We start from the raw sequence: 9,000 nt of genomic DNA, 5'->3' as shown, positions 1-9,000 counted from the left end.
TGCGGGCGGGGAGGGCTGGATCTTCCCCTTGTCCGTCCGGAAAGCGAGGACGGGAAGCCCTGTGCTCACCTGGCTCGTTCCCAGTGTCTGCTTACGCCCTCTGTTTCCGCTTCCTAACGTGGACCCATCGCTTTCATGCAAGTTTTCTCGCAAGAAAGGAATGAAGATTCACCTTCAGGCAGCGCATCAAGCCGCAGGACAGAGACCTGGTACAGCACTGCCTGCTGACAGCGGGCAGGGTTGGGATGGAATTATCGCCAGTGCAGTGGAACAAGCAGCACAGCGGAAGGATGCAAAGCCAAATGGATCTCTCAGTTAAATCAAACATCCCTCTGTACTTCTCTGCCCACAAACTCGTTCATCTGAGCTCGTGTCCCTTTGAGAACATTCGCCCTAAGGGACTGCTATCTCCTGCTAATCCATCACCACACGGTTATCCCGGCGCACAGTTACAGCTCCTGTTGCTCAGTCCCTCCCAAAGTACTGGGGAAAACCAGGCTCACGGTCAGCAAAGATGCTTGGTGTGATAGTGCTGCCCTTCCTTGTTCCCCAACTGCATCCTTCGCCTTGCACAGGAAGATGATGATGGACAGCACTAATAACACACTTTCTAAAACAGATTAACAAGCACAAACCTGTCTCAAACTGGAGGGCTGATAGCGGTGATAGCAGGCACCTGGTTCAAGAGCTGAGGGCCATTTGAGCACGCACCTAAAAGTAGGACTATGAGTCAATCATCTTACCCCAAAAATAGTGAGCAGCCCAACAGTTGGTCCCCTTGAGCTCTTCTGCATGGCCACGGCTGCACGATAGGATCTCCCCTCAAGTATGGACACCTTCTGAGGTTAAACTTGCACAGAGAACCAACACCTCGATGTCAAGACCTTGCCGCTACAGATCCTCACTAAGTGACTGTTTGTTTTAGGTTTTGTTAGCTTTACTAATATTGTATCTTTGTGCACATACAATCCCTTAGATACAAACTGCTGATCAAGCCTGGGACTAAGACCGGATCCAGCCACACCTAGACTCCTCACCTCTGTGGTTTGAGGGGGCTTTGGAAGCAAGGGGGTCCACTCTAACCCTCACGACTCAATGGGACAGTCTCTTCTATGTGCGTTTAACCCTACCTGTTATGCAGTAAATAATTCGGCGTATCCAGCCATCTGGTTGGTCAAATCTGGTTAAGTCACAGTTAAATCACTACATTATATTATATCAATAAATATATTCCTACTTTTCTCTTCTGAGAGAAGCATATAGTGTAGTTGTTTCCATACATGCAACCAAGTGTTGTATTTGTAATAAATATCGTAACAGTAAAATATTGGTGAATTGCCAATATAGGGATCATAAAATTGGTTTCTTCCTATTCTGCATTATAGACTTGAGCTTCAGCTTACACATCAGCTGTGACCAACAACAGGCTAGGTGTTTCTCAAGTTCTCCTACAATTTCCTGTAACAGTCCTCTTAAGCTTCCAGACATACAAGCCCCTCTTCATCTCTGAAGTAGAAGCATTATGCTTCAAAGCTAAATATAAGTTGAGGCCAATTTTTTTAGGGTATAGTATCTAGGTAAAAATAGTTGACATCTGCACTAGAAAGCGATTGTACAGGTAAAGGAGCTAGGGAGGAATGATTTATATGATCTGCAGTTCCACAGATCTGACATCCTTGTCTGCGCACCCACTGGTACAGGTAAGATGCCTCTTTCATTGTCTTTATCCTTAGAAATCAGTAATGTGGTTGAAAATTTCACTGCATAATTCTGTCTCCTGTCGTATAAGCATTCATAGAATTATTAAGGTTGAAGGAGACCACTAAGATCAAACAGTCCAACCATCAACCCATCCCCACCGTGCCCACTAACCACGTCTCTCAGTGCCATTCCCTGCATTGGAGATTTTTGTTTTTAAAAAGCAAACAGAGCAGCGTATGTCAGAAGAGCAATCTATTGGACTGATGTCTTCACTTTACAGAAGTGGGTAGAGAAGGAGCTTAAATGCTCTTTGAATTACTTCTGTTGTTCAAAGTTGACTTAGTATGAAATGATTCACCTAAAAAGCAATTGCAGTAGAGCATTATTACATCAGAGGCAAGTACAAGCACAACGCCATGCTTGTGCTGCAGGTAGAATAAAATAAACATATTCAGTATGTATCTTTGCAGGACTCCCTTCAAAAAGCTGTCCCTGGCATCCATGACATCTTTTGGGTTGCTTGTCCCTCACCCACACTGTCCTCCTCACAGCTGTTGGGGTTGTTGAAGTCCCTCAGGAGAACCAGGTCTACGATGAAGACAACTTCTTGCTTCACCCCCTCCTCTGCCCTTCAGTGGCCTTTAGTGCCTACTGCTACTGATCAGGGGGATAGTGTCACCCAACAGTCAGTGATACTGACTAAAAAGCTCTCAAAAAGCCTTGAGACAGATCCTTGCTGTGCTGTGCAATCAAGTCAGCCCTTTGCACAGAACAACGAGCCCTCATCTTCCTTCTCACCATGAAAAAGCCTGAATCTACGCATTATACGTATATAAAACTACAACTGTATACTGTTAGCTGCATGCACCTGATAATCACTTTTTATTTTGTACTGCACCGTTAAGAATCATATTCATGGATCTAAAGTATATTGAAAACTAGCATAAGAAGGACTCGTTGCATAAATGAGGATGGGTACCAGCTCCATAGAAACAATATAAAGAATACACAGGAATAACACCTCAACTTAAATAAAAGATGTTGACAATAGAAAAACAGTTATGAAGCACAAAGAGTTGCAACAGATGTATTTCCCTGAAATGATGTCACAAGTAACAGAACATTATCTCACAGGGGAGGCAATACAACCTTAAGCCGTCCATTCCAAGATGGGTTTATTCTAACACTTCCAATAGCTCAACAAAAGCTTCCAGATGGTCTTAAGAGTGTAAATCTGGAAGGATCAAAAAGTCTCCCTGGAAACTTAATTGACAAGACTACATTTCAAATAATATTCTTGTAAGCAGAGAGGAACAGTGGCCTTGAATGACTTAACAGACATAAGATCCAAAGCTGTGAGGAGTGTGAAGCAGGGAGTTTTGGAATCAGAAAAGCAAAGTGGTATTTAATATTATATAGCTAATAGTATCCAATATATCAGGAGTACAGTGACACTCACTAGCTGGAAGGAGTTCCTGCCATCGCAGCCAGTTTGCTCCAGCAGTCATGTACCAGCCCTGCAATCTGTCAACATGACCTTTAGCTCTGAGGTTGGGAAAAGAAAGAAATAAAAAAAAATAAAAAATAAAAATAAAAAAAATCAGCCCAGTGACGCAATGTCCTGCTAGTTAGCATTGTCACAGTTGTTCTGAACATTGGGAATCAAACAGGATTAGGAAGTCTGCCAAGTGAGTCTAAGTGGGAGCCGAGGAAAAATACAACAAAAACACACGCACACCAAAAACCTTCAAACTGTGAACAGACAGCAAAGAACGGTGCTACAAGGTAGTACTTAGCAGGCTTTCAGGACAGTTTTCCTTTCTAAAAAATAATTTTAAGTGAAAACTCCTCACATATTTCAGTTACTTCTTTCTGATAAGTACAGTGATTCACTGCACAAACTGTACGGGTTTTTACCCGTGAACCCCATTTCAAACTCTACAAAAAATATTCGTTACAGTTCACTAAGGAAGATAATGCAAAATATCTACTGCTCAAATCATCTTTACTGTATTGCCTTACAGTAAAAACACTTGAATATTCTCACATGTTACTACTCACTGCTAAAACATCTGCACAAGCACATGTTACAATGCCCTGCGAGATACGTCAGTGTTATCACCATTCTAAGCTGAAGAAACTGGGGAACATAGCTGGGTAAATACTTTGGAGTTAAGCTCTCAGCACTTGGACTGGGTGGGCAGTCCTTCACCCAACAACCACTCCATTCATAGGACAATACATGCAATGTAGAAAAAAAAAAAAAAAGATTATTTTTGGATATGAAACTAAAACAAAGTTTTCTTTCAACTGAGAGTTTAATGATTTTTTTTTTTTTTGAACTTGATGATCTGTTACGTCAGATGAATAAAATGTGACTCAGCCAAAAAGGCTACTTTTGTTAGAGAATCTTTTCAACTGCCCTAGAACTCACACACCTTATTTGAAACTACCGTACCTGCAGCGGGTAACACTGGGGCTCAACACCTTATTCTGGTTTTTAGAAATGAGATTGACTGTGACAAGCTGAAACTGGAACCTATATCTTGTAAATCAGTTCTTTATACTGCAGTCTCATAAAGGAAAAAACAAACAAACCCTCATTCTCCTTTTTTACAGTTTAACTGGACTGCATTCCTCAGTGGAGTAGCACCGTATCAGCCTGACGTAAACTGTTGCACTTGGCCATGAGACTCCTGATCTGTAACCACAGGATATTCAAACATAGTAGTAATACAAAGATCACACAGCCTTCATCAATGAAAGAAGCATTCAAGTATGTTTTGTACCATTCACTATATATGAAACAGCATTTAATACAAGATTATACTCTGGATATTCAAATGAGAAAAAAAAAAGGCATTCCTCAGATCAAGGATTCAGCCTTTAGTTCAGACATATGAAAGCGAAATACATATCCTCCAAAATAACTACGTTTTTGTACCCCTACTACATATAAACAACAATACAACACTAGCTGCTCACATTTACCTAACATTAGTGGCAAAATGGTAGCTGGCTGAAGTCTGGGAAGAAAGATACTGGTTCTTGGACCAGCTGAGCAACCAAAGCACTAAACATTATTGCAATCATCTCTACAGCTACTAGCTCTTAAGGAGAAATGTGGTGATCTCTTTTGATTATTCAGCAATCACTGGATTGCTCTGGAAAGTCTTAATCTCCACACCTGGGGCTTTGAGCAATCTGGTCTAGAGGGAGGTGTCCCTACCTATAGCAGGGGGTTGGAATTAGATGATCTTAAAGGTCCCTTCCAGCCCAAACCATTCTATGATTCTACTATTCTTTTCCGGACCGCAGACAAGATTATTCTTTTCCATGAGTTAAGTAAATAGCAGGGCTTGGACCTTATGGATATCTTGTTTGAGAATGGTTGACTCGCTATACTATAAATATTCCTTTTTCCCTTTCACTGGTACTCTCATCCCTCCTCAGCCATGAGCCTTGTAATCACATCAATTCGAGGACATTTACAAGCCTGAAGCGTACACGTCAATCTGATGACCCTCATTCCTCAACAAGAAAGAAATGGTCACACGATGGAATACGGGGTACTGTATGGCTGCAATGACCACCAATGATACAAAGCATAACAACCACCATGGACAGTCTAAAGCAGTACTCAAATGACTCAGTAAGAAGTTTCGAGGCTTGAGTTTGCAACATATCCTAGAACTCAATGGCATCATCTAGCAGCAGGCTGCACGTGCTGGCAAGGCTGTATATAGATGCAGTCAACGTAACATACGTGGTTTGACTCAAGGACTAAAACACAACTAGAATAAAGCAAACAAGATACACGAGTACCATGTGGCATGAATCAAGAGGCCTCATGATAACAGAACCCCAAAGGCTGCCAGAAGGATAAACTACTGACTTTTCTTTTTTTTCAAGGCTTTAGAAAAACAGAGTAATATTAAAAAATCGTTCAGGCATACCAACCAGTAAGCGTGAACAAGTGCCAGAGTGAGTTCATAAGGCACGTGCATGTGATCAGCCCACTGAAGATGTGGAGCGTGCTGTAACCGACAGACTGCTTTGCTGGCAGTTTGTTCTTTAACAACTAGCAGGGTTCTAAGATGGCTGGAGCTCTTAAAAGCAACGTAATGTTTAGTTGCAACTGTTATGGTGTTTACTGCACTCCTGAGTTGGAGGTTGTAGGGGTTTATTTGTTTGTTTAAGCCATGAATTGGCGTTTAACCACCAGCCACTGACAATTCAGAACTACATAATGAACCGGACTGCTTGCCAGTGGCCGCCCACGTCCTTCCACCTGATAACCTGGGGCGCTGGACCACAAGACCCAGATTCCTGTGCAATGTCCCACCTTGCACAGGTGTCCATTCCCCATTGAATCAAGGGAATTCACACCTCTTTTCCTGACACGGAAAGACAGAAGGCCACACTGCAGCTGCTCCTTTATAACAGACTCTCCACATTCTTCCCTTAGCTTCTAACCTTCTTTGTAACTACTGAAGAACAGACTGATGTCAATAATAGTTCTTCTATAAATGCCTCCTTTAGCCTCAAGGTTCCTTTTGATTCCAACTCCATAAACTCCATAAACCCACAAAAACAAAGTACGCAACACATTCCCACATCGCTCTCAGCACTAAATAAAAGCCAGTAAGAACTGAGGAGTGTTTCCAGCACCTCAGGATATTTCACAGTTGTAGCCAATCTTCCCCTGTCCTGTTACATGACTTAAGCAGTGGTGCATACTCTATGACTTGTAGTTAATCTTCTTACAGCTAGAGTAATTAAAGAATGAAAAAAATAGCATAACCGTGGTCTATAGTCCTTTTACTTTTTTCTCCAACGTACAGTAAGTATTTTAACTCCAAGTCAGCCTCTGTATGTTTCAGAACAGTTTGCAGCAGCTTTTTATTTCCTTCAGACCAGAGCTCCTGCAGATTTTATTAGAACTAGAAGTTGAAATGATTCAAAACTGAAAAAACTTACCAAAGATAGCCAGCTAAATTTGACTGCACATCAATACTTAAGGCATGAGATAAATTAAGAAAAAAAAAGCTAGAGTCTGAACACCTGTATTTATAGTTTTCAAGCAATCATAATAGTCAATATTGACAAAGCAGAAAAAAACAAAAACATCTCAGTTCAAACAAACTGAAAAGCCATAGTTTGAAATGGGGCAGCAATAAAGACAAAAGCTTGTATTTTAATACTAAAATAATCATCACATCATCATCAGTGTGCTCAGCTCCAGAAGCACACAGTTTTGAGTAGAACTTGCTGTCTTGAATACATGCATCGATAATTGTTCAAGAAGTCCCTTCTGTTCCAGTTTGTCTGATACGAACATTTACAGCACAGTACAACAGAACATTCATTTCTAAAATCATTTGGTGATCGTTTGTATACTTTTTGTTGAAAGCGTCCACAAGAGAGTAAAAATCTGTTACTTACAGGAGCACTGCTGTGTTCTATAGAAGCTCACAAGTACCAGGCTTTCCTCTGTACACTTCTCCATCCTGTAGCATTGCCATTGAATTGCACGAGTGTCACTATCAGCTACTGTATAAATATATTAGCTTCAGTAACTATTCTAGTTATTAAGCATTAATTAGTATTAATTCTTAGTCATTATTAAAACTATCGGAAGCAATCGATTTTTTTTTCCTAGTGTATCCTCAACCTTCTTAACTTCTATTGCATAAATATAATCCAACAAATTCCTACTTCCTAAAGAAAAGGTGAAATAGATTTAAAGCAGGTCTCTTCAATATCCATCTTAACTGGTGAGTGGGCAGGAAAACTTGGTCTGGACAGCAATCATTGGCAAAGTTAAACTCTCACAGAGATCTATGGTTTTAACTAGAGAAAGCAAAGCAACTCTCTACAGCTGTGTGTGTGTGCCTGTCTGTCTTAATGCTTAAACATTGCTGACAGGTGCATCTTTCCTTTTTTAAACACAGGTGTTCAAGGAGAAAGTCCCCCTGGGTCTTTTATTCTGTCTTTGAGGGGGGGGGAGGGGAAGTGATGTAAGACTTAAAAATCTTTTGTGGAAAGAGCAAACACAGTAGAGAAAAAGAAATCCATCATAATGATTTGTGCAGCACTTGGGGCAGGGAGACACAAGTTTCATAAGCTCTGCATGACAAAGTGCTTTGGAGGAGAAAGCAGTCACTGTTCTTTTTGGAGGGTACGAGAAAACAGCTACCAGTGTTTGAAGCACATTGCCCTCCTTCCTTACAGAAAGACAACTCCAAATAAAACTACACTTCGAAGGCAATGCTGTTTTGAGTTCTGATCCTTTCTACACACTAAGGTAGACGGGGAAAAAAAAAAGCCCACAAACATTGTACCTACTGTATCTTGAAATAGTGCTGTTAATTATTTCCAAAATCAGTATAACTCATCAAGCCTATGTTAATGCTTGTATCTTGGCTCAAACTAATTCTAACATGAATCCCAATTTGCATGGCTTTTTTTCTGACATCTGTATGTAGAGTGAAGTTTCATTTGAATCTGTGTTAATGAGCGTGGCAAATGTACACAGCCCTCAGCACAGCGAGTTGCTTCTGCTTTAAAGATACACAGGACAATGCAGCCCAAAGAACAGACTGCCTTGTTTACAGGGCAAACATTCCAGCAGTCTCAAGGATCAGAGCTACAGTTCTAAGTTTATCTTCATTTGAGTGACCGCTATTTCTTCTCCAGTAAAATTACAACAACTGAAAAGGTCTGAAAAGTCTCACTACTGGTTGTGCATGACTGTGTTTCTTTCCCCTCAAGATCAAATAAATTATCCACAAATCTCAGAAGTTTGACCCTCAGTTATAAACAGCAACAACTGTGCTGTCTCTCCACAATTCTTTTCCCTGAGAAAAATCATCTCCATAGCTGTGTGAACAGTTGACAAAAGGGAAGGTAATTCACTGGGGGCCATGTGAATGTCCAGATTTGTTGCTTATTTTTAATAATTATATAATTTTCTCCTTCACTTTGTAAAAGCATTCCTATCTTGAAATAGCCATAAAGCAAATGCTTACAGTACTATGATGAACCAAACTAGGAATCAGAGATTGTTTCTCTGGCCTTTCAGCAATTCTTGTGTACTTGGAATAACAGCTGCTATAGTTACAGAACAAGTATTAAGAGTTAAAAGAAAGAAAAAAAAAGCAAAAAAAGCCAACCAAACAAAACCAGTTCACTTCAATCAAGTTACTCAGGCAGATTATGGGTTATTGGACAGGGCAGAAGGGGAGTTAGCTACTCCATTACTCATAAGGACAAGAGCAGAAACCTCTCAACTTTTTT

The sequence above is a fragment of the Meleagris gallopavo genome, chromosome 5 (genome assembly GCF_000146605.3).
Source record: "Meleagris gallopavo isolate NT-WF06-2002-E0010 breed Aviagen turkey brand Nicholas breeding stock chromosome 5, Turkey_5.1, whole genome shotgun sequence".
Classification (NCBI taxonomy): domain Eukaryota; kingdom Metazoa; phylum Chordata; class Aves; order Galliformes; family Phasianidae; genus Meleagris; species Meleagris gallopavo.
Note: the sequence above shows the minus strand (reverse complement) of the source record.